The 24,969-nt window shown below is 43.6% G+C and overlaps 1 long non-coding RNA gene across 1 annotated transcript; it reads right to left on the bottom strand.

Annotated features, from left to right (window-relative positions):
- Positions 1-288: 288 nt before the first annotated feature.
- LOC307161651 lies at positions 289-11,493 on the bottom strand. Its single transcript, XR_013821773.1, has 5 exons — positions 11,397-11,493; positions 10,260-11,114; positions 2,855-2,914; positions 865-951; positions 289-768 (listed from the first exon to the last, which is right to left on the bottom strand). It is a non-coding gene; the product is annotated as an uncharacterized lncRNA (long non-coding RNA).
- Between the last annotated feature and the right edge of the window lie 13,476 nt (positions 11,494-24,969).

Here is a 24,969-nt window from a genome sequence, read left to right as displayed (position 1 = left end):
AGAAGCCAAGATAATGAGAGGAGATAAGGAACAGGTGGAGAGGAATGAGCGTAATGGAAAGTGAAAACAGCTGTCAGTAATGAAAGTGAGAGCGTGATGGTGAATTGTGTGTGTGTGACCAGCAGAGAGAGACAGAGAAAGAGGCAGGATCATGACAATAGCATTAAACATTTATTAGCATTACACTAATAGTTTATTATAAAGATGTTTTATTCAGTATTTAAAATAAATGGTATATTAAAAGTGCAAAAATAATTAAATATAAATGTTAAGACATACACAGACTTTGACATCAAGAAAACTTTAATATAGTATCTTATTGTGTACATTACAAAATAAATATCTAGAGTACATTAAAAAAAAGTACAGCAGCAGATATAATCTCTTGAACAAAATACATTATAATACATGAAAGATCAGTGAAATGCTATGGCAGAGCTATATTATACACTTTTGTAGAACATTTCTGTTATACCTGTATTACTGAAGAGTACACTATGAATATTACATCACTAAATAAAGAAGCATCACAATGCAATTTTCTGAAAAAAATCAAATAAAAGTTACAGAAAAACAATGTGCAGAAGTGAATAATGCATTAGTTACAAACTCAGGCCTACAAACGGCTGAACCAAAGAAACAGAAGAGTTTGAGTGTCACATCTTCATCTTCAAGTGGACGATCACTTCTCTGAGTTCGACTCATTTTCCACATCTGAGGGCTTGTGGTTCAGACACTGTAGTGTTGAAGACTGCTTTATCACAGGGTCTGTGAAAGGAAGAAGAATTCATATGTATCCATGTTTGAATATATGTATAATAATTTGCATAGAAATACATTATAATTCCGTTGACTTCAGTTTACCTCTCAAAGCTTTGGCTATATCCTCATCAAGCTGGACATGAGTGTCTTTTATCCTCTTGTCTGTCGTCACTATATCTATGAGTTACACTGAACATGAGATTAGAAGAAGCCCAACACAACTTACAGTGAGCAGAGTTCAATCAAAAACTCACAGATATATTTATTATCAGTAATAAAGCAACCTGTGAGTATTAGAGGGCATGTTGTGTATTGATAATTGTGGTTTATTTAAACCTAGGGTATTCCCCATGAACGTGTCTATTGTGCTCATGCTAACATGCTCTCTCTTCACCTCTGTTGCAGAGATTTAAAGGGGTCATATAATGGTACATGCACTTTTACAAGTTGATTGCACTGAAATGTCTGTTGGCAGTGCCTGTACACAACCATCCTATCATGATAAAAATCCATCCAGTGGTTTTGTTTTAATCTCCTTATATGTTTGACCCTCTCTGAAATCAAGCCGTTCGATATTGTGACGTCATAATATCCAACGCCCCTCCCGCTATTGTGAATGACAGCCGTGTTTCAATACAAGACCCGCCCTGAGCGAGCTGTGACAGCTGTCGTCATAGTAGTCCGCCATTGTTGTTATGCTGGAGCAGAATGGCGTCTAAGCGATTGTGGTGTTCAGTTCTTAGATGTAATATGGAACACAGCAGTCATTTTACTGTTCCAAAATCCGACCCGCTGAAGACGCAGTGGCTGAGTTTTGTTTTTGAAGGAAATATTCCCAACGATCAATCTAAATGCCATTATGTTTGCGCTAATCATTTCTCACCAGACTGCTTTTTAAACGAGGGTCATTATAAAGCTGGGTTTGCTAAGAGGCTGCTACTGAAAAACGAATCTGTACCAACTATTCGTGTGCCTGCTGCAATTCCAGAAGAAGTAAGTATAACGTTTTATTAACCTATATATTGATCTTTGCAAATCGCTTGCACTTTATGATGAATGTGGCTAATGTTTACACTCATTACTGCATCGTAGGGTACATTACGGCATGTTTTCTATGTAACAACGTTCTCAAAACAACTCATAATCCTATACTGTATAATAATGAACAACGCGTTATGGTTAATGTGTTATAAAAACTGTGTACAACAAATTATTAGGTATCTTTCAACTACTGCTAGAAACAGTCAACACAGAGATAACGTTACGCAATACGCATCATTGAGAAGCCTAACATTTACAAAAATAGTTTTTCAGCATCAATCTGTCAACGAACTAACCTATACATAAGTAAAGCTAAACACATAGCATTTGTATCTCACTATTCTACCATGCCAGTACATACAAAAATAGATCAAAATGACATTACGTTAACCAACCATTCAGAAACGTCCTGTCCGAGCAGTAATGGTCGAACTTCTTCGGGGCCGTCATCTTGTTCAGAGTCCGAATCAGGTTCAAATTGGTATGGTTGCAAAGACGATCCCCAGAAACTCCCGTTGCCATTATTGTTCCAAAATATAACCTCAACTGTTGTCAAGGCAACGGTCCATGTGCGTTGTTTCAGAACGCCTCACAGAACAGAGGGGCGGGGTGAGCAAAGCTCATTATCATTTAAAGACACATGCACTGAAATGGTGTGCTGAAAACAGAGCTGTTTTTGACCAGGTAAAATGAGTGTTTTCTTACAATACTAATGAGAATTTTTAATTAAAGTATATTACAAACTTTTAATTTAGACCCTAAAGAAACATATTAGCTTGTACAAAAATGGCATTATATGACCCCTTTAAGGAAATTAGAAGTTGTGCAAAATATTGTATGCCAGGACTAGGACTTGCAGCTTTACCAAAAAATAAATAAAACTAAATAAATAAATAAACAGATTTTTACATGAATGACTCAAAGGCAGCACAAATTAGACACCTGAAATGGACATGTTGCTAACATTTTCCTAACTGTCAATCACCTTTCAATAGGCCTCAAAGATCTCTATAACAGAGGTGATATGAGATTAAACCTTAATAATACTTACTACTCTCTTCTTCACTCATCTCTGCACTCAGACTTCAGTTCTTCTTCTATAGCAGATGGTCTGAAAAACAGCAAATATTAATATGAAAAAAGAGAGATTTTATACACACACATACACACATACACACACACACACACACACACACACGCAGACACATATATATATATATATATATACACACATATAAGTCAGGCAAATTATGATGAATGATTTGTTTTCTTTTTAAGAATGACAGTAGGGGAGAGTGGGGTGATTTGTGCCAGGGGCGAAGTAGTTCCACCCTTGTTTCTGGAAAACCATAGAAGAAATTGGTCATGTGACCACATAATTTTGAAAAGCAATCACTTTTACTCGTCCTCCAAAGAAGAGAGACACATGGCATGAGAGTTAAGCACATTTTAGTGCAAAAAACGTCTCAGGTTACGTATGTAACCCTCGTTCCCTGAGTAGGGAACGAGACGCTGCATCGATACTCGATACTCTGGGGAATGCCTTCGGCATGAAGCGTCTGAAGTCAACTATGGAACTATTCCAATCTTGATTGGTGCAACGTCACCCGTGACGTCGCATGTGACGGTGATCCGGAAGCTACAAAAGGGTCACAGGAACCAGGAAATGTTAGCTTCTAATTGGTCAAAGCAAGTCGTTCTCAGGGGCGCGAAAAGTGTGGCCGAGGGATGCAGCGTCTCGTTCCCTACTCAGGGAACGAGGGTTACATACGTAACCCGAGACGTTCCCTTTCGTAAAGGGAACTCCCGCTGCATCGATACTCGATACTCTGGGGAACGAATACCCACGCCGCCACACTGAGAGAAAAAACGCCCTGGTATAAAGCATCTGGTACACTCACGGACGATAGAATGAGTAGAGGGCAGATCCAAACTAGCTTGTCATAAGATTTGGTGCAAGAAGGGGAGGTCTGGAGCCGGAGGCTCGACTGACCTCATGGCTGGGAGCCCCAGACAGTAGAAAATATTAGATGAGAGGTGAAGGCAGAAGCGCACCTTGTACTTCAAATATGAGTGGTTTTAGATAACCAACTGTACTCTTAATAAAGGGAATAGCTCCTAACCCTTGATGCATAACTAGATGGACTGACTCCTCTCAGCCTGAGTCCTAATGTAGGAACCTCAAAGGCTACGACCTTGACCATCCGACACATGCGATGGAGGATGGAATACCTGAAGAATCTTAACATTGCCTACAAGTACCTCAGTACCGGGCAAAAATAACGTTGAGTGGCTCCCACGCTAGCAAGTAAGAGGGGGCAGCACCACCACTCTTCCAGGGAGTAAGACGAGCAGGAAGCAGACTCAATAGATTCTCCTATATATACTTATATATTCTCAAATATATAATCGTATACTTCATCCACAGGACATGATGGGTGCCAGGGATACCCCATCAGCCTGAAGCCAATAGGCTGGATGAAAAGGATCCATTCTCCAATCTACAGGAACATGGAGTTTCAGTGGGAACGTCCCTTCAAGAACACCCTTAAAGGCTTGCGGAGGGCACTGAAGGCCGCCACAGAGGCCCTAAGCATGAACAGGAGATCCCGTTAGAGAGCGGGATGGAACACCAGAACTGAAGCCAGTGGGCAGTAATACACTGGGTTCGATGTCCTCCCTAACTTAATTGTTTAGTTCCTAGTAGAGTGGGGTTCTAGTATGGATGTCCTGACCACCTCGGTGGAAAGGGCAACCTAATTATGGGTGGGACCCCCTCAGGGGCCAGACCCATAGTCTCCATAACTCTGGTCGGGGATGAAATAATATACCATCAGCCTGAGACAGAAGATCTCTCCTAATAGGAATTTTCCATGGAGGACTCTCCAAGGTCCGAAAACCAAATTTGGGCCGGCCAGTACGGAGCTACAAGGAGTAGTCTCACTCCGTACCTCCTGACCCTTTCTAGAACCCCAGGGAGCAGAGCGATCGGGGGAAAAGCATACAGATGTGACCTCAGCCACATCTGTACCGTGGCATCCAAGCCCAAAGGAGCTGGATGTGAGAGAGAGTACCAGAGCGGGCAATGAGAGTTCTCATGAGAAGCGAACAGGTCAACCTCCGCCCGGCCAAACTCTCTCCATATAAGCTCAACCACTTCAGGGTGGAGCCACCATTCCCCGGGCCTCGGCCCCTGCCTCGACAGGATGTCTGCTCCCATATTTTCAACCCCATGAATATAAATAGATCTGACAGAGAGAAATTTGTCCTGGGACCAAAGAAGAATTTGATGCGCCAGTCTACAAAGAGGGCGAGATCTCAAACCTCCTTGGCGGTTGATATAAGAGACCACCGACATATTGTCTGTCCTAACAAGAACATGATGGCCTCTGAGGTCTACAAGGAAGTGCCTCAGGGCAAAAAATACAGCCAACATCTCCAAGCGATTAATATACAATGTGAGATGATGGTCTTTCCAAGTACCTCGGGTGTAACGGCCCTCCATAACCGCACCCCAGCCCGTGAGGGACGCATCCGTGGTCAGAGTTTTTCTCTCACATGGTGCTCCCAAAACCGGGCCCTGAGACAGGAACCATGGTTTCTTCCATACGACAAGAGAACGAAGGCATCTGCGCGTAACTCTGATCGTACGAAAAGGGTTTCCCAGAGGAGAAAATCCCTTGTTCCTGAGCCACCACTGCAAGGCCCTCATATGGAGCAGACCAAAGGGTACTACCGTGGAAGCTGCAGCCATAAGACCCAAAACTCTTTGAAAGTGTTTGACAGTGATAGCCTGGCCTAACCTAATACTCTTCATTGTGTTTAAGATAGTATTTATACAAGCAGGAGACAATTGTGCCCGCATTGTGACTAAGTCCCACTCTACTCCCAGGGACGTAGTCCTCTGAAGAGGAGTTAAGGAACCTTTCTTGACATTGAGTCTCAACCCCACGCACCTCAGATGGCGCAAAACAACATCTCGATGTTGAATTGCTAGTTCTTTTTGACTGAGCCAAAATGAGCCAGTCATCTATAAGATACGGACCCCCTGAAGTCTCAATGGAGCAAGGGCCGTGTCCATACATTTAGTGAAGGTGCGAGGGGATAAGGCTAGGCCGACTGGAAGAGTCCAGAACTGATGCGCTTTTCCCCCCAAAAGCGGATCTCGGAAACTTCCTGTGATGGGGTTAGAAGGGAAAGAGGAGTTAAGGAGCTTGTGGATCTATCAAGACAGACCAGTCCTCGGAGCTGGTCTGACTGACAGTCGGTAACTTGAATCTGAACCCCCTCGGAGGTTGATCCAGTACCCTGAGATCCAAAATAAGGCCTAACTCCCCCCCCCTCATAGGAACTATGAAGTGCCAGCTGTAGAACCCGGGCTCCCGTAACCAAGGAAGAGCCCACTTTGAGGTTTCCTGTGTTAAGAGGGACTAGACTTCCTGTTCCAAAAACCGACCCTGCTCGGGGCTGGCCGACATGTGAACCACCCTTAGTAGATAATATTTGTATATTAGCTCCACCATAAGCAGGACCCCCTAGGCTATATTTTGAAGACCCCTCGGGGTGTCTAAATATGCCATTATGGGGACCAGTCCCTCGAGACTGGCCTCGGCTATAAATTTCCAAATGGCTTTGGTGACCTGAAGCAGCTAACTGGCAGGAACTAACCGAAATATGCTCTCTACAGACCTCCTGAGAGGCGGCGAACTCGACAGTGCCGCAACGTCTTCGGGCAGATACTGCGATTTGTGTTCGCTGGAAGCCGATGTGTCCCGAAGCGCCATCGGCGGCGGGAAGCAAACATCGATTTCCTAAGGGCTGCATAAGGGGGCGAGACTCCTGTACTCGCTCTCCTGGGGGAACGCCCATAAGGGTCTGCGTGTTACGACAAGACCTCTTAGTTGAAGCCTTCTTAGCCCGAGAGACAGTCCTCAGACCTGTCTTCGGTATGGAGAGCTTCGTGAGAGAATGTTTCTTCTGGCCCCAAGCCTTATACGGGGGGGCACGAGAGGAAACCTTCTCAAAATATGAGGAGCTGGCGGCTGTCCCATGAGGCTGCCCCCTGGCAGCAACCCCATGAGACCTGGACTGACAACTGGGGATAGCTGATTGTCGCTCTGCCTCCTGAAGCCTCTCGACAACGGTTCTTGCCGCGTCGCCAAAGAGGCCAGAAGGTGAAAGGGGAGCATCGAGAAGGAAAGCCCTGTCTTTCTTCCCGATCCACAAGCGAATAAGCCATAAATGTCTCTCTGAGACGACTAGTGCTGCCATAGAACGGCCAATAGCACGGGCCGTCTCTTTAATAATACGGAGAGATAAGTCAGATACTCTACGATATTCAGTAATATAGAGTGAGACCTCCCAGTTATCATCCACCTGCTTGAGGAGGTCAGCCAGGTATGCCTGTAATAACCCCATCGTGTGTGGGCATGCACCAGCTCGACCACCGCCATATATGCTTTCCCTAACAAATTCGATGTACGAGATTTGGAGGGAAGTGTCTGAGCTATCAGGGGTGACGCAATGTCGGGGAGAAAATATTTCGCAAAATATTCCTCAACCCGAGCCATCACCTAATAACCATTTTCATTAGATTCCCTAATGGATGAGTAAATATATACATGGGGGAAAATAATTGAGATGAAAATGGATTTTTCCACGATCTTGATACCTCAGTATGGAGATCAGTGAAAAAGGGAAGGCTCTGACACGAAGATTGTAACTGGGTCTGCAGGAAGCGCTCATTCATTTTATTTTTCTTAGTCGCTTCCTGCTTATTATATGGCCATTTAACATTTAATTTAACCACTGCCCTGATTACAACCTCCAGCAACTCCTCACTAACGGGAATATGGGGTGGCGAATCCCCCTATCCACGTGATTCAGTGTTAATAGATAATATCTAACTTCTCGGAGCCAGATAAATCAAACGCTGTGTCTTTAACACGGTCGGAAGAAGCCGCAGCGCGGGCTTCCGAACCGTGCGCGAGACCATTGGAGCTGGTTAATAAACACTGAGAAAGGGTCGCAACCGTCTCAGTATCATATGCCAGCCCCACGTGTGAATCACATGCATACAAGCGCCGCGCTGCCTCAACAGACGCGGGACCTGATGCACTGGAAACGCGAGCCTGATCTAATTGATCGAACAAGCTCAAACGGGAGCGGAGCTTTTTCATTGAAAACAGTTTGCACAGACAGCGCCCTCGAGCACCGCCCGTGCATGCTCCACTCCCAGACAAACTACACAAAGCGTGTGTGTGTCATCCTCGCTTAAATAACGTGGGCAAGGGGACGCACACTGCCTGAATAGCTTATCTTTTTTCGCCATAAATAATACTCTTTTCACGGGACAAACAACACCAAATAGAACAGACAAGATGACATAGAGCGCTTGCTGAAGACCAGAAGCTAACATTTCCTGGTTCCTGTGACCCTTTTGTAGCTTCCGGATCACCGTCACATGCGACGTCACGGGTGACGTTGCACCAATCAAGATTGGAATAGTTCCATAGTTGACTTCAGACGCTTCATGCCGAAGGCATTCCCCAGAGTATCGAGTATCGATGCAGCGGGAGTTCCCTTTACGAAAGGGAACTGTTTTTTCCCTTTCAAAGTAAAATTTCTATGATTAAGGTTTTTTGATTGTAGTGTCTGAACAATTATAGACAAGTTTGAAAACATTTCACACGTTTTAGTGCTTTAGTCGACACAATGAGTCTATACAGTTAGCATGATGTTAGCTCTTAACTGCTGGATCATGCTAGTTTTTCACACTTGTGGGTCCGGGGTGATTTGTGCCAAAGGGCCTGGGTTAAGTTGTGCCAGATCCAGACCACCTAGACCTACATTCTCACAGGGGATAATCTTGAGAAGTGAGGAGATGGGCATGCCTCATCATTGTTTGACTTAGGCCTGCCTGCTATTTGTTTAATTTAGCTAACACTGATTTCAGTTTTGAGTTTGCACTATGTTATTAAAGAGAAGTTTTATTCCGTTTTTAAGTGGCCTATGTCACAATAGGATGTTTAGAAATTAGCCTAGTCACTTTATTCTTATATGTTACATAATTGACAGACAGCGCTATGTCAACAGGCATCTATTGCCAAAGCCTTTTTGCCTGAAATGATTCACAAATATCATATATTGTGTTGCTATGGTGCTCTAAATGGTTGCTAGGGCGTAGCTTGATAGCTTCACAATGATCCTGAGAGACTTATTGGTCGTCTGAGTAAAATGAGCCCACCCCCTTGTCTCTATGACACTGTGATCCAGAGTTATGTTCAATACAAAATCCCTATGCAATTGACCATAGGAAAAACGCATGCTATGGTATTCCAGGGTGACAATATCTAAATAAACCTTAAATGAGTAATTTTGTATTGAATTTATCTTGCTTTCATATAGCAGTATGGTTCATAACATTAAAATGTTCTGTTTTACTTCAGAAATCACTGGCACAATTTACCCCCAATGTATTCCCCCAAAGGCACAACTTCCCCCGCATCAGGGGTAAGTTGTGCCATGAGACCACTTTTTTTCCAAGAGCTATATTTCTGAAACAATTTATTTCAGATCCAAAGTTATTGTTCTCAGGGATGCACCACATCCTGAAATATATGTACATCCTTAAGTTGAAGGCATTACTGCCATGGCCTCACTTTAAAGTCACTTTGAGTAAAAACTGGCACAACTCACCCCACTCTCCCCTACGCTGAGTACAATGTACTTGGTGGGTAATCTAATCAAAACCCTTCAGACTCAGCAGTTTCAGATGTAGGCTCTCTTATAAACATCCCTTTTAACAATCTTTGTACTAATTTGTTATTAGAAATATATATTAGAAAGTAATCAAAAAGGCAATAAGGTTGTCAAGCTTGAACAAATATAAACACCAATCAAACTTTTCAAAGATCATTTACATCATCCAAGTGTCGAGGTGTCCATGAGCAAGACACCTAACCCCAGCTGCTCCCGACGAGCTGGATGGCGGCTTGCATGGCTGACACCGCCGTCGGTGTATGAATGGGTGAATGTGAGGCTAAGACGCTTTGGTGGTCTGTGAAAGCGCTATATAAATGCAGTCCATTTACCATTTACCATCATAACAATGAAGCCAAATTGTTCAGGAAATCAGAAGTAAATACACAGTTAATAATAATAATGTAATGTTGTATATGTTATAATGACTAATTCTGTTTTTTGCAGATGCATTGCACAATGTTTTATAGTTGTTTTAAGACAATGTCTCCACATAGATTTTAAACAGATTTATCAAAGACGTTGACTATATACACACTGCTGAAGTCGCTAGAAATCAGTGTCAGCATCATGTTACAGTGTTTAATGTCAGTATTCACGTGTTAGTCATATTAGCAAATGCATAGCAGACCTGTCCACCTAGGAAAAACTAAACCGTGGGCGATTTATTTATGCAAACAGCAACTAAAACTTACCAGTAACTTCTGAGGGCAGATCTTCATCTCGACTTCGACTTGAAAAGCTTGGCTCTGATTGGTCAAACTGAATGTAGCTGAACTGAAAAAGACGTACTGTTACACTTTGTGTCAAAAATACAACTGGTGTTACGGATCAACTGGGGATCATGTTACCTGGGGACGCACGCGTGCACGCAGATAGTTTAACCTGGATTTCCAGCAGATGTTAAAGGTATAGCGGAGGATTTTCACGAATTTTAGAAAAGAACCGCCCTCTCCACTTTTTGAAAAAATGCACATGCGCAACACTCTACCTGCTCCCGAGAGGGAACGCCTATTAAACGTGTGCACTAGCTAATCATTAACTTTTACTAGCAGTGATTTTAAATGGATTTCTCCAAATAGCATGCCAAACTTTACCTGTCAAGTAGAAACTTCGCGACTGAGGCATCAGTGGGAAGCCCAACCTGTGTTTTGAGCGCACGCCATCGTGTGAATCGTGTGCACGAGCACGTACGACGGCCTTACGCAAACATATCACCAGAATGATTCATACTTTCCAAAACCTTACAAAAGCCTTAAAAGCTTACAGTGACTTCAGTCAATATTAGGTTGTTATCATGTTTTTCACTTTAGATACTGATCCAAATTATTAGTAGTTCATTTAGAAGGATGTAGTAACACTTGATTCATTACTAATGGGCTACCATTACCTTATATTAAACATTGTGCATTATACATATTAATTATGAACCTGTATATTCTGCCTTTACTAGTGTGTGTGAACTAGCTTTACAGATAGCTAACAATATCCAATAAAGAACCAGGAAGCGTCTTGCTCTGTTGGTGTGTTTTACTGGAAGTACTGTAAAACTGTAACATACAGAAACAAAGAAAATGCATATTACAATCTCAATAGGGTGAATATACAATGCAAATATAAAATAAGTAGCTTAGAATAAACTAAAAACCTCAAAAAAAAACGATCGCATTAGCGAGCGACTAGCACGATGCCAATATACATGGAAAATGCCATAGGGAAGCTAACAATACTAGCGCCACATATTTCCTTACAAATTACGAATTGAAAACATGTTAAAATTACTAAATTTGGTATCTAAAGGAAGCTAAGATCACTATCAAACAAATACTTACAGACAGATCTTTTTTAGGGACCAAAATAATAATTTACAGACTTTAACACTCTGGAGTTCGACTTGCTGTGGAACTGTTTGGAGAATCACTGAACTACGGAAGCTCTGCGTGGACAAAACGCAAGAAACTCAAAACACAAATAACTCTTCCCACAAGGGGGCAGTACACTCCCCGCCTGGTATACTGCTATAACACTCTTAACCTTTAACCCTCTGGGGTCTGAGCTGTTTTCTGGGCCCTGGAGGTGTTCTGACATGCTCTGACATTTGTGGTTATTTCTGTTACTTGTGACATTTTCATGGCTAAAGTCTAATTACACTGTATTCAGCACAAACTGTGCTACAATAATATATCAGCAGCATGTATGTAAAAGTTTGTAGTTTTGAGATAATGACATTTATGCGTGGTTTGTGAAAATACAAAAATAAATTCTCACTGAAATAAGGTCATGAAACCCATACTGATTATTTCTTCACAAGACTTTTGAAAATTGTATGACGTAGCCTAGAATATTTGCTCTAAAACTATGTGAGAATCACCCTGACTGCTCATTCAGAGAAGACAATATATTGATTTAAAAATTTTACGACGTGTTTTGTGTGATAAAGCAATATGCGAAGGGGCGGATCATCTCATTAATATGAAAGCTTTCCACACCTGAGAAAGACAAAGAACCTCCCTAATGGCCCTATTAGGAGCTTATCAGGGCCCATCATTCTGACCACCCTTGCACAAAGAATGAGGAGATTTAAAAAAGAATGGCTTTTAAAATTGTTTGGATTTATTTACAACACAACATAATCCAAAGATACACAACAAAAAAGTACCATGTTCATGTACAGAGACATGTACTGTGAACGTTGAAGTCAGCAGGACTCAGTGGCATCTGGGCCCTGAAAAAAAAAAAAAAGTGAACATACTGATATCAAGAGAAAGGCCTGCACGATTTTGTGAATACATTTTAGATTTTTCTTGTTAAAATTGCTTTTTAAAATTCACAGAATACACACACACACTCACACAAATGTTTCCAACAATATATTATATAATGAACACCAGATTTGTTGTGCCTTGTAGGTATAGGCTATGCGCAGTGCTGCATAAAATAATAACAATATAGCAGCCTATATATATTTTCAAAAAGATTTCAGTAACAACTAAGCTAGAGAAAAATATATTGATTATCATGTTACTTCAAATGTTTCCATCCGTTATGATGATATGAAATGAGATAATAATAAAAACATGAAGCCGTTTGGTGCGTTTTGCTTTCATCCAAAATATGATGTGTACATTCAAACGCGATCGCGCAGGAAAATATGATACATTCAAACGCGATCGCTATCAAAAATATGATACATTCAAACGAGATCGCGCTCAAATATAAAACATTATGGTTACCATATACATATCTACGTTTGAGCAGATATCCACAAACACAGTAACAGTAAACACGGGTCTAAATATTATAATATTCCCCATATATCTAGCAACAGTTCAACTGCAACGTGACATTTATGCAACAATAACAAACTAATATGTAAGAATTTCTTACCTTACACCTTTCTTGTCTTCAAATCGCGTTCTTTTTCTTCTGAGGTAGCCTAAATCCAATGTAAGCTCAGGCACGTCTTTCAAACTCGACGAAAAGTGAAGTGAAGTGTTTTGTTGTTGAGGTAATGAGCGAGACGCGGTCCATGTGGAGATTTGCATGTGAATATCTTTTGCGCGAGTGGGCGTGGCCAAATTAACTGTAATGAGGAAGCGTTTGAGAAGCTGGACATCTTGTTGGTTTTATACAAATTACTTAAACAGAGAATATTTGTTTTCGTTTTGAATCCGATCATTTAAAAGTACACACTTAAATGTTTATAAAGGTATATGGCTCATAAATGTGTGACAAGTATTCGCTGAGTTTTGTTTCAGTTTATAGACGTGCTCAAGAAAAAAAAGTTCACCGCGACGGAGAGGCAGAACGCACACCCTGTTTATTTTCTTTATTTTACAAAAGCACAATGTTTTGGTTTGATTGTAAGTGGACACATACAAAAGGAGAAATATCACAGATTCTTTTTTTATATTTCTTTTTTCTGTATGACTATAAATGACTGAGTAATTTAAGTTTATAGTGCTACAATGTGGAGAAAATCCAGCAAAACGCGCCCGCGCGTTTGTCGACCTCAGAGGGTTAACTAATAACACAATTTCTGAAATAGGTCTTGTGTACACCTTAGCAGTACCTTCTTTAATTATTCGTACATCTACTTTACGTACTCTCTTATCTCGACCAGGATAAGTGTCCACAATAAGACCAGTAGGCCATTCGTTTCTTTTGACCTGAGTGTTCTTTAGGAGGACGACGTCACCAATGGCTAAGTTTGGTTGATCTGCTTGCCATTTTCTTCTTGGTTGAAGCGTTGCAAGATACTCTTCTCGCCATCGTTTCCAGAATGAGTTGGCAAGACTTTGCACCTGTTTCCATTGCTTACGGTACAAGTCCTTAGGATCAAAGTCTCCAGGTGGAACAGAGACGGGACAGATTTTCTGAGTGAGAAGGGCACTTGGTGTCAGCAAGTCGGGTTGTTGAGGATCGGATGACACAGGTACTAATGGACGACCATTCATTATGGCCGTTACCTCTGCCATGAGCGTCACAAGAACCTCATGAGTCAGATTTGGAGAGTGAACTTTCAGCAGCATAGCGTCCAAAATACGTCGGGCCACTCCGATCATTCTTTCCCACACCCCTCCCATGTGAGAGGAGTGAGGTGGGTTGAACTTCCAAGTGCATGCTTCATTTTTAAGGTAGGATTGAAGCTCTGGATCTTCTGAACTTATCTGAAGCTCTTTGCACGCTCCAACGAAGTTCGTTCCACAATCTGATCGAAAGAGCTTTGTGGGGCCTCTTATGGCTAGGAACCTTCTGAGAGCATTTATGAAACTTGAAGTTGAGAGGGACTCAACTACCTCGATGTGAACTGCTCGTGTGACTAAACAGGTAAACATTACTGCCCAGCGTTTGTTCTCTAACACTCCACCTCTTGACCGGCGAATGCAGATGTTCCACGGTCCAAACACGTCCACTCCGACATGTGTGAAAGGAGGAGTTTGGATGAGACGATCAGCTGGAATGTCTGCCATCTTTTGTTGTTGTACATTTCCTCTTAACCTGCGGCAGGTTGTGCATTTGTTGAGAAGATTTGTCACCAACCTTTTTCCTCCAAGGATCCACAGTCCAGCAGACCTGATGGCTCCTTCTGTGATGTGTCTACCTTGGTGCACAACCTGCTCATGGTAGAACTGGACCAGCAAAGCAGCAATGTGATGCTTCTTTGGAATCACAATGGGCTGGCTTTGTTCTTGAGTTATTTCTGCAGAAGTCACACGTCCTCCTACTCGCACCAGTCCTTCTTTGTCCAAAAACACATTGAGATTCTTCAGTGGACTGTGTTTTAGTATGTCCTCTCCTTTGTTCAAAGTTTTTATTTCCTTTTCAAATATCTCACCTTGAACAGTTTGTACAATAACTAACTTTGCTTGTGTTAAAGCGTCCATCTTTGATTCATTTGACTCAGGAGCTTTTGAGATAGATCTGACCTTTTCAATGAGTTTGGCAATAGCTTGTGTAAGACGTTTCCAACTGGAGAAGCGTTCAAACCTGTGTGAGCCGAGCGATTTTGTCACAGTCGTAGTTGCAAATGTTGAGACTTGTGGGCGGACTTCAGTGTCTGTTGCAGGTTCAACAAGTTGAAAGCTGTTTGGTTGCACAGGACACTCTCCATCACTTTTCCTCAAGAAGTCAGGACCTGTAAACCAATTGGTAGAACTCAGTAGTGAAGCTGGCACATGCCGTGTTCCATGATCGGCAGGATTGCTTTCCGTGCTCACAAAGTGCCACTGACTGGGTTCAGATGACTTTCTGATGCGAGCAACACGGTTGGCCACGTAGACATAGAACCTTTGGCTGGTGTTGTTGATGTAGCCTAAGACTACTCGGCTGTCAGTGTAGTATTTTACTTTGTGAATTTCGATGTCAAGTTCATTTAGTAGCATGTCTGCCAGCTCCACCGCCAGAACTGAAGCGCATAGCTCCAAGCGAGGTACTGTGTGGACTTGTCTAGGAGCTAATTTGGACTTGCCCATGCAGAAGCCTACGTGGACGTGACCTTCGGTGTCTATGGCTCGAAGGTACGCAACTGCTGATATGGCTGATGTAGAAGCGTCTGCAAAGACACACAGCTCTCTTTGACAGGTAGAATGCAGTGACGTGTTCACATACTGTCTGGGGATTTGTAGTTTCTCAAGGTCAACAAGCGAGTTTTTCCAAGATTTCCACTGTGCCTCTTTTTCTGCTGGCAGTGGAGTGTCCCATTCACAGTTCTCTGAGCACAATTCTCTGATGAGAGCCTTGCCTTGCATGATGATGGGGGCTGCAAACCCAAGGGGATCATACAAGCTGTTAACAGCAGAAAGAATGCCCCTTCTTGTGAATGGCTTGTCTTCTCTTGACACGAGGAAGGTGAAACAGTCATTTTGCAAATCCCAGTTCAGTCCTAAACTTCTCTGTAAGGGCAGGGGTTCTGCACCAAGGTCAAGGTTTTTCAGTTCCTTTGCACGTTCTTCAGATGGAAACGCTTCCATTACATCTGGACTATTGGAGGCTATTTTGTGCAAGCGAATGTTAGAGTCGGCAAGCATTTCTTTGGTGCTTTTCAGAGTTTGGATGGCGCTGGCGTCTGAAGGAAAGGAAGCCAGTCCGTCGTCCACGTAAAAGTTTTTAAGAACAAACTGTTTGGCCTCGTCACTGTACTCCTCTTGTGTAGCCAGAGCCGCCCTCCGGAGGCCATATATTGCTATGGCGGGAGACGGGCTGTTTCCAAACACGTGTACAGTCATCCTGTACTCTCTGATGACCTTTGTGGGATCGTTACCTTCATACCACAGGAAACGCACAAAGTCGCGGTGGTCCTCACGAATGACAAAACAATAGAACATTTGCTCTATGTCCGCAGTGATTGCCACAGGTTCTTTGCGGAAACGCAAGAGGACCCCAATAAGAGTGTTGTTCATGTCTGGGCCGCTCAACAAAACATTGTTCAGAGACGTGTCTTCATGAGTGGCACTGGAGTCAAACACCACACGTATCTGGTTAGGTTTGCGAGGATGGTAGACACCAAAGAATGGTAGGTACCAACACTCTTGGTCTTTGTCGAGTGGCGGGACGGGTTCTGCATGTCCTGACTCAAACATTTTCTGCATAAAATTCAAGAAATGTTCTTTCATTTGAGGCTTTTTGTCAAGCACGCGACGCAGCGAATTGAGACGTTTGACCGCTTGGTCTCGGTTGTTGGGTAGTCTGTGCCTGTTTGGTTTGAAAGGTAGTGGCGCTACCCAGCTGTTGGACTCGTCCATAAACATTTGTTCATCCATGATCTCCAGGAAGAGTTCATCATCCACTGACATAGCGGGTTTGTCATCATGTGGCGTTCTCATGAACAATTTGTTGGTGAGACAGTCGTTTTCATCTATGTCAACCAAGCTGGTCATGCTCAAAGAGTTAAATGGGGAGACAGTGCTCAGGACCTTTTCTTTGACATGGAATGAGTTGGGGCAAGAGTCCAAAAGAGATGTGCGTCCATTGCTCAACACTGTTGTGCGGTAAACATTGATTTTGCTTGGCACGTGAGCACCCCCAAGGCAGACCTCTCCTATTATGACCCAGCCAAGGTCGAGGCGCTGGGCGTACGGAGCATCGTGGGGGCCGTTGTAGTGTTCTCTGACCTTGTGCACTCTTGGTATGTCCCGACCGAGGAGGATCAGTATTGAAGCATTAGGGTCCAAATCTGGAATCTTGGCTGCCAAATGCTTGAGGTGAGTGTGGTGTATTGCGACCTCCGGCGTCGGGATCTCAGATCGATCATCTGGGAGCATGTTGCACTCGATTAATGTGGGAAGCTGGACGCTAGTGTTGCCGTCGAGAGACTCTACTATGAAACCGTCAGCTTGGCGTGCCCTTGTCTCACTTACACCTGAGCAGGTTTTCAAAGTGTAAACTTTGGTGCCTGTGTTAACGTTAAAGATCTCAAAGAATTCCGTCTTAGCTAAAGACCTATTGCTTTGCTCGTCTAACACAGCATAGGCTTTCACTGCCTTTTCTTTGTGTCCAACAGGATAAATGTTTACTAGACAGATTTTGGAGCATGAGCGTGAGCTGGTACCTTTGCCACAGATCTCTGTACATTTGGACACTATGGCTTGGATAGAACTTTCTCGTTGCTCCCCGCCATGCCCGTCTGGGGCTGCAGAGCCTGGAGCTTCTGTTTTCCAGGGTGCTGGTCCAGGGTGCAGCGCAGTGGTGTGGTGGTCGCTTTTACACTCATTGCAATGTACACTTGTGTCGCAGTCTTTTGCCATGTGGTCGACGGAGGAACAGCACTTGTAACAAATGTTCTTTTCCTTCAGAATGGCTTTTCTCTCATCCAAGGTCTTTGCTCTGAAACCACGACACTTGCGGAGGGAGTGTGGTTTGTTGTGGAGCGGGCACAGTTTATCTGGATCAACCATCTTTTGGTCAGAGGAGTCACGATAGCCGTTTGGAGCAGATATTTCAGTTTTTCGAACAGATACTGCAGTTTTGAAGTTGGGCTTGTTCAGTCTTTCAGGCCTATAAACACTTGGGCAACCAGTAGAGAGCAAGGGGGCAAAGCTTGGGTCATTGAGAGTTTTAGCTTTGTCGCACACAAACTTCACGAAAACAGGGAATGGCGGGTATGAAGCATGGTGATGCTCTATGTAGTAGGATGCTGAAGTAATCCATTTCTCTTGGAGGTGGAATGGGAGTTTTTGAACAATAGGAGTGATGCCCCGGGACGTATCTAGGTAACTCAGGCCAGGTAGGAGACCATCTACACGGGCAGCATCGAGCTCTGAGATGAGATCACCTAGCTCCCTCAACTTATGGTTTTCTCTGTTTGCGATTTTGGGAAAATCTTCCAACCTTTTCAGGAGAGCATTCTCTATCGCTTCTGGGGACCCATAGCTATCCTCCAGTCTTTGCCACACCATTTTGACACCAGCTGTGGCATCATAGGTGTGTACAGCCCTTAATCGTTTTGCTTGCTCTGATGATTTGGGGCCTAACCACTTGCAGAGGAGATACAACTCCTCTCTTGGGGATAAATAGAGTCCTTCTATAGCGTTAAAAAAAGATGCCTTCCAAGCCCAGTAATTTTCAGGCTTATTATCAAACGTCAGGAGCCCTGAGCTAACCAACTCTCTGCGCACCAAATATTTGGCTAAGTCTGATGTGGCTAGGGGATTGGACTCGTTTGCACTGACAGCAGGGTGTGGAGACGATAGCCTGGGCTGGAAAGGGTGAGACTGATGGCTAGAGCGTGGCTGAAATCTGTGGTCAGTAGTAACTGGGGTTGGATACTGCGAGTGAGATGGGAAAAAGGCATTTTTGAACGAGCTTTGGGCATAAGAATGATCTGCTCCACTGGTGATGCCATACTGTGAGGAATGCTCCATCGGTAGCTCTTGAAACCCATATTCACTAATCTCACTGTTTTGAATGCTGTGCTCTTTGATTTTATTTGGCACAAAATCACCACTGTACTTTACTCGCTGAGCTGCTGGAAGCACTAGTGTGGTAGCTTGTGCGGAGTCACAGCGGGTACTAGCCGGCGGAGGTGGAACTGGTATGGGCTGGGCGACGTTGTCGCTGTTTTTTGGAACCCAGGTATCTCCACCTTCATCCTCAGCTGCTGCCTCCAGGACCTCTGCTTCGGCGTTGGCGGCTGCAGCTGCACTCTGTAGACGCAGTTTAAGGAGGTCAGCGCTGAGCTCTGCTTTCTTTTTTGTAGCTTCAGCTTCGATGTGGGCTTGTTGTTTTATCACCTCTGCTTCTCTTTCAGCGTATGATGCCTGTGCTTGAGCGGCAGCTGCTTTAGCACGTGCTTTTGCTGCCAAAACGCTTGCGTTGGACCTTTGACTGGCCCGTGACCGCTGACTGGCGCGTGAGATGTTAGAACAGTTCGATCTCGTTTCCCACAGGTCACCAACGTTGCTGACTGTACTTTGGTGGTCCGGGACAGCAGTGTTGTCTTCTGTATCGACTTTTGGCTGACCTTCCATCTGTCTTTTTACTATTCTGCCTTTACTAGTGTGTGTGAACTAGCTTTACAGATAGCTAACAATATCCAATAAAGAACCAGGAAGCGTCTTGCTCTGTTGGTGTGTTTTACTGGAAGTACTGTAAAACTGTAACATACAGAAACAAAGAAAATGCATATTACAATCTCAATAGGGTGAATATACAATGCAAATATAAAATAAGTAGCTTAGAATAAACTAAAAACCTCAAAAAAAAACGATCGCATTAGCGAGCGACTAGCACGATGCCAATATACATGGAAAATGCCATAGGGAAGCTAACAATACTAGCGCCACATATTTCCTTACAAATTACGAATTGAAAACATGTTAAAATTACTAAATATGGTATCTAAAGGAAGCTAAGATCACTATCAAACAAATACTTACAGACAGATCTTTTTTAGGGACCAAAATAATAATTTACAGACTTTAACACTCTGGAGTTCGACTTGCTGTGGAACTGTTTGGAGAATCACTGAACTACGGAAGCTCTGCGTGGACAAAACGCAAGAAACTCAAAACACAAATAACTCTTCCCACAAGGGGGCAGTACACTGTATATAGTAGTTCTTATAGTCTTCAGTGAGGTATGAAAAATAGTAGTTATTGATTAGCTAATAGTGAACTACCACATCCGACTGAGCGCTATTACTTACTAATTCGTTAATCAGAGTTTCTTGTTAGTTAATAGTAGTTACTAGAGTGTTACTAATGCATTACTAATTTTGTCCTGTGTAGTTATTCATTAATGAAGGAACAGTATTCTAAAGTGTTACCGGTTATTGTTATGATGCCAATTTGTGGTTTAATTTAAATTGAGCAGCAATATGCTGTGGTTAAAGGGATGTCACGCATTTATTTATTATTTATTTTAATGTTACTGAGGAATGAGTTAAAGCATAAAGCATACAGTAGGCTACACTCCATAAATGTTCCTAAAGAGTGTTGAAAATTGAGAAGCCATAGCTTATGGATCCAGTGAATTACCCACAGCATTTCTTCAGAGGAATGTCCAACAAACACATTCATTAGCTAACAGGTATGAAAGCAACAATAACAAAAGGAAGAAGAAAAAAAGGTAAATGTGCATGTATGCAGGACAGCTGTATTTGCCAACAGTGGAAGATCTGACCACACAGTCCCACCTTCCACATTCTGAACATTCAATCTAAGGAAGGAAGATCAAACTATAGACTACGTTACATGTTAATGAAGAACGGTTACTTGTTTTGCAATGTATATGTATACATTTTTCTTACCCATTGGCCAGTTTGGCCTTCATACCCATTGTAATATCCTTTGAGACATCACAAATGTGGAGACATGGAGATAATTTACTTAATCTTTATTAACAGGTGCAGAGTGGACAACGCATCTTAACACACCGCCTCAGCAGATGACAGACTGACACCCGAACAACACTCATCAGGAGAAAAGGTAACATAAATAAACCCATGCCGCCCTCTACTGGACAACCTTGTCTAATGCATCCCATTTACTACATCCCCTTTCCCCAGATAACACTAGCTTCAAATAGTTATCTACATTACTCTTTACAATATATGACGTTTTACAACTATTGTACATTTTACCAAGTTTTAATATATTTAAGGGAACAACACAAAACCATAACATTTGTGCATTTACAATATAAACTAGGGACTTCGGGTGGACTACCTCCGTCCCATTGAGTTCCAGGACGCATTCTTGCCCTGTGGCTGGGGAACTCACTTTTAACTACTCATAGTCCTGTAAATAACTTGGAGTCTTCTTCTGTCTCGTCGACCTCCTTAACTCTAAATTGTCTTTCAGCACAGGAGTTTCTGATCCTAACACCTCCTTGGTCGTTTCCTCTGTCTGCTCCACATTAGTGTCTTTGGAAAGTGTGACACCCGCGATTGATGATAACTAGTCCCCCTCTTTCAGAGACGTTTCCTCCAACTCCAGAGTTTCCTCTGAATGCACAACATGCCTGTTCCTCACTTGATCTATGTGCCGGCGCACTACCTGGCCATTTCCAAGTGTAACAGTACAAGACACCGGTCCCGTCTGTTTCTGAACTGTCCCAGGAATCCAGATAGGCCCTGAACCAAAGTTCTTAGTGTACACTTGATCACCTTCAGTCACCTGTCTCTTTTTAGCATGTCGATCATGGTAAAATTTTTGCTTTTCCTGCACTTGACTTTTAAAGTCAGGGTGGATGAGATCCAAGGTAGACCTTAGTTTTCTTCCACACAACAGTTCCGCAGGAAATTTCCCAGTAGTCGACTGTGGTGTGATCCCGTAACTGAACAGTGCTCTAGCCAGCTTTGTCTCAATGGAATCTCCTGTGCTCTTCTTCATTAGACTTTTGTACGTTTGCACTGCCCTTTCAGCCAGTCCATTAGAAGCTGCATGATACGGTGAAACAACTGCCATTATCCGACACCACCATTTCAGGTATCCCATGTTGGCTAAAACTTTGTCTCAGGCATTGAATGGTTACAGTAGAGGTAGACTTATTTAACGGGTACAACTCTAGCCATTTAGAGTAGGCATCCACTAGGATCAAAAACATTCTCCCTAACCACGGACCAGCATAATCAATGTGGATTCTTCTCCATGGCAGATTCGGCACCTCCCACGGATGTAAAGGTGCACAGGGTGGAGAATTTCTATTCTCTTGACATGTGGCACAAGTTTTTACCATGCCTTCTATTTCCGCATCCATCTGTGGCCACCACATGTAACTTCGTGCCAAACCTTTCATTCGGGTTACTCCAGGGTGATTGATGTGTAATTGTTTCAATAGAGCAGCGCGGCCCGGCGGGGGAATCACCACTGAGTTCCTCTCATTTCTTAGCCTCCCTGTACAGTTCCTCTCGTTTCTTAGCCTCCCTGTACAGTTCCTCTAGTTTCTTAGCCTCCCTGTACAGTTCCTCTTCCTGTACAGTTCCTCTAGTTTCTTAGCCTCCCTGTACAGTTCCTCTCGTTTCTTAGCCTCCCTGTACAGTTCCTCTAGTTTCTTAGCCTCCCTGTACAGTTCCTCTCGTTTCTTAGCCTCCCTGTACAGTTCCTCTCGTTTCTTAGCCTCCCTGTACAGTTCCTCTAGTTTCTTAGCCTCCCTGTACAGTTCCTCTCGTTTCTTAGCCTCCCTGTACAGTTCCTCTCGTTTCTTAGCCTCCCTGTACAGTTCCTCTCGTTTCTTAGCCTCCCTGTACAGTTCCTCTAGTTTCTTAGCCTCCCTGTACAGTTCCTCTCGTTTCTTAGCCTCCCTGTACAGTTCCTCTAGTTTCTTAGTATATGCTCCAAAAACGGACTCGTCCATTCTCTTTGGCCATCCTCTGAGCACATACTCGAGCTAAAACTGCATCTTTGTCTGTCCATTTTCTCACTTGTTCTGCTTTGACAAGGGGCACATAATTTTCTTCAAGTAATTTTCTTCTCTTTCTTCCTCCGCTTGAGTCTCTACTCCTTTCTCTGTTAAAGGCAGTCTGCTAAGTCCATCAGCATTTTGATGTTCCTTGCCAGCTTTGTAAGCAGTAGTGTATTCGTATCCACCCAATGTCACAGCCCATCTCTGTATACGTGGTGATGCCATTTGTGGCACTTCTCTCAGTTCATTAAAGTCCCTGTAAAGTCCAAATTAGGTATGTGTTCTGAGTTTGTCACACCACAGAAAAATGTTATTAGCCACCCAGCCAAATTTGAATCATAAAAAAAAAGCAGCCAAGTAAATAAAATAAGCTATCAAAATCTTGAAAAAATGAGCAGTGGTCTCTGCTCTCAAACGCTGGGGGCGTGTCCGCTGGCTGCGCTGAAACCACGCCCACTCGCGGGAAAGTTGACTCGCGGGCGCACACTGCCGATGATGGCATCAGTTGTCGACGCGACGGGAGGATGAAGGCCGAGGCGGGAGATAGTCGGTTCGGCCCCATTCACCAGTAACAGCGGATTATCAGTGAATTCCAGTTGTCTCCGACGAAAGTTTATAAAACCATCCCGTGTAAAATGATCACTACAGAGGCGGGTGTTGGTGGTGATCCTCAGCTCTCCATCAAGGTGGCTCTTCACAAAATTAACCCACCTCTTGTTGATATGATCGTTGTTCGGAAATTTAAATAAGGACACCGATCTGTTTTGTAAGTGATCAGATCCAGGTAATATGCATTTCCGTGACGAAGGCATAGCTAGCTAGCAAACTGTAGGCTGTAGTAAATAATACTGACTGTAACTCGCGATTGAGCGGCGAACTGATCGGGGAAGAGGCAGCCTCAGGGGCTCCAATGCGTCATCAAGTAGGGGCGTGTCCAGGAGCTCAGGGGCTCCAATGCGTCATCATGTAGGGGCGTGTCCAGGAGCTCAGGGGCTCCAGTGCGTCATCAAGTAAGGGCATGTCCAGGAGCTCAGGGGCTCCAGTGCGTCATCAAGTAAGGGCGTGTCCAGGAGCTCAGGGGCTCCAGTGCGTCATCAAGTAGGGGCGTGTCCAGGAGCTCAGGGGCTCCAGTGCGTCATCAAGTAGGGGCGTGTCCAGGAGCTCAGGGGCTCCAGTGCGTCATCAAGTAAGGGCGTGTCCAGGAGCTCAGGGGCTCCAGTGCGTCATCAAGTAGGGGCGTGTCCAGGAGCTCAGGGGCTCCAGTGCGTCATCAAGTAGGGGCGTGTCCAGGAGCTCAGGGGCTCCAGTGCGTCATCAAGTAGGGGCGTGTCTAGGAGCTCAGGGGCTCCAGTGCGTCATCGATCCCCCATTTTAGCCCCGCCCAAAAAATCCTGAACACAGCAATGGTGAAAAACTGTTTAACGGTCTAACTCCACAATTCAGTACTTCACACAGTCTTTGTAATACGTTTTAGCAATACATTTCTAACATTTATAATGCGTTTAGATTTTTTTTTTAGAATTGCCTTTACAGGGACTTTAGATAATGAAATCAACGGTTTGTGATCCATTACAATGGTGAACTGCCTCCCATACAAGTATGTGTGGAACTTCTTCACACCAAAAATGACAGCTAGACCTTCCTTCTCTAACTGAGAGTAATTCTTCTCAGCTGCATTCAGTGTTCGTGACACAAACCCGATCGGCCGCTCTGTACCGTCCTCCATCCTGTGCGACAACACGGCTCCAACCCCGTATGGGGAAGCGTCACAAGCCAGAATGATCGGTTTCTTTGTGTCATAATGCACTAGTATGGCTGACGACTGCAGAAGATCTTTTGACTTCTCGAAGGCTTCTTTTTGTTCAGAGCCCCATGTCCATTTTGTCATCATTCACTCCACACACAAGTCTGTCACGCAACATTTGCGAAACCGTTGCCTCGTATTCACAATGTTGTGCTAATTTTTTCAATTCAGCCACATAGTCAGCAACAGTCTCTCCATTCTTCCGTGTGCGTGAATTAAACTTAAATCTTTGCACGATTTCACTCGGCTTTGGATTG

The sequence above is a fragment of the Squalius cephalus genome, assembly GCF_949319135.1.
Source record: "Squalius cephalus genome assembly, chromosome: 7".
NCBI classification, from domain to species: domain Eukaryota; kingdom Metazoa; phylum Chordata; class Actinopteri; order Cypriniformes; family Leuciscidae; genus Squalius; species Squalius cephalus.
The sequence above is the reverse complement of the archived record's forward strand: the minus strand, read 5'-3'. Positions and strand labels throughout refer to the sequence as shown.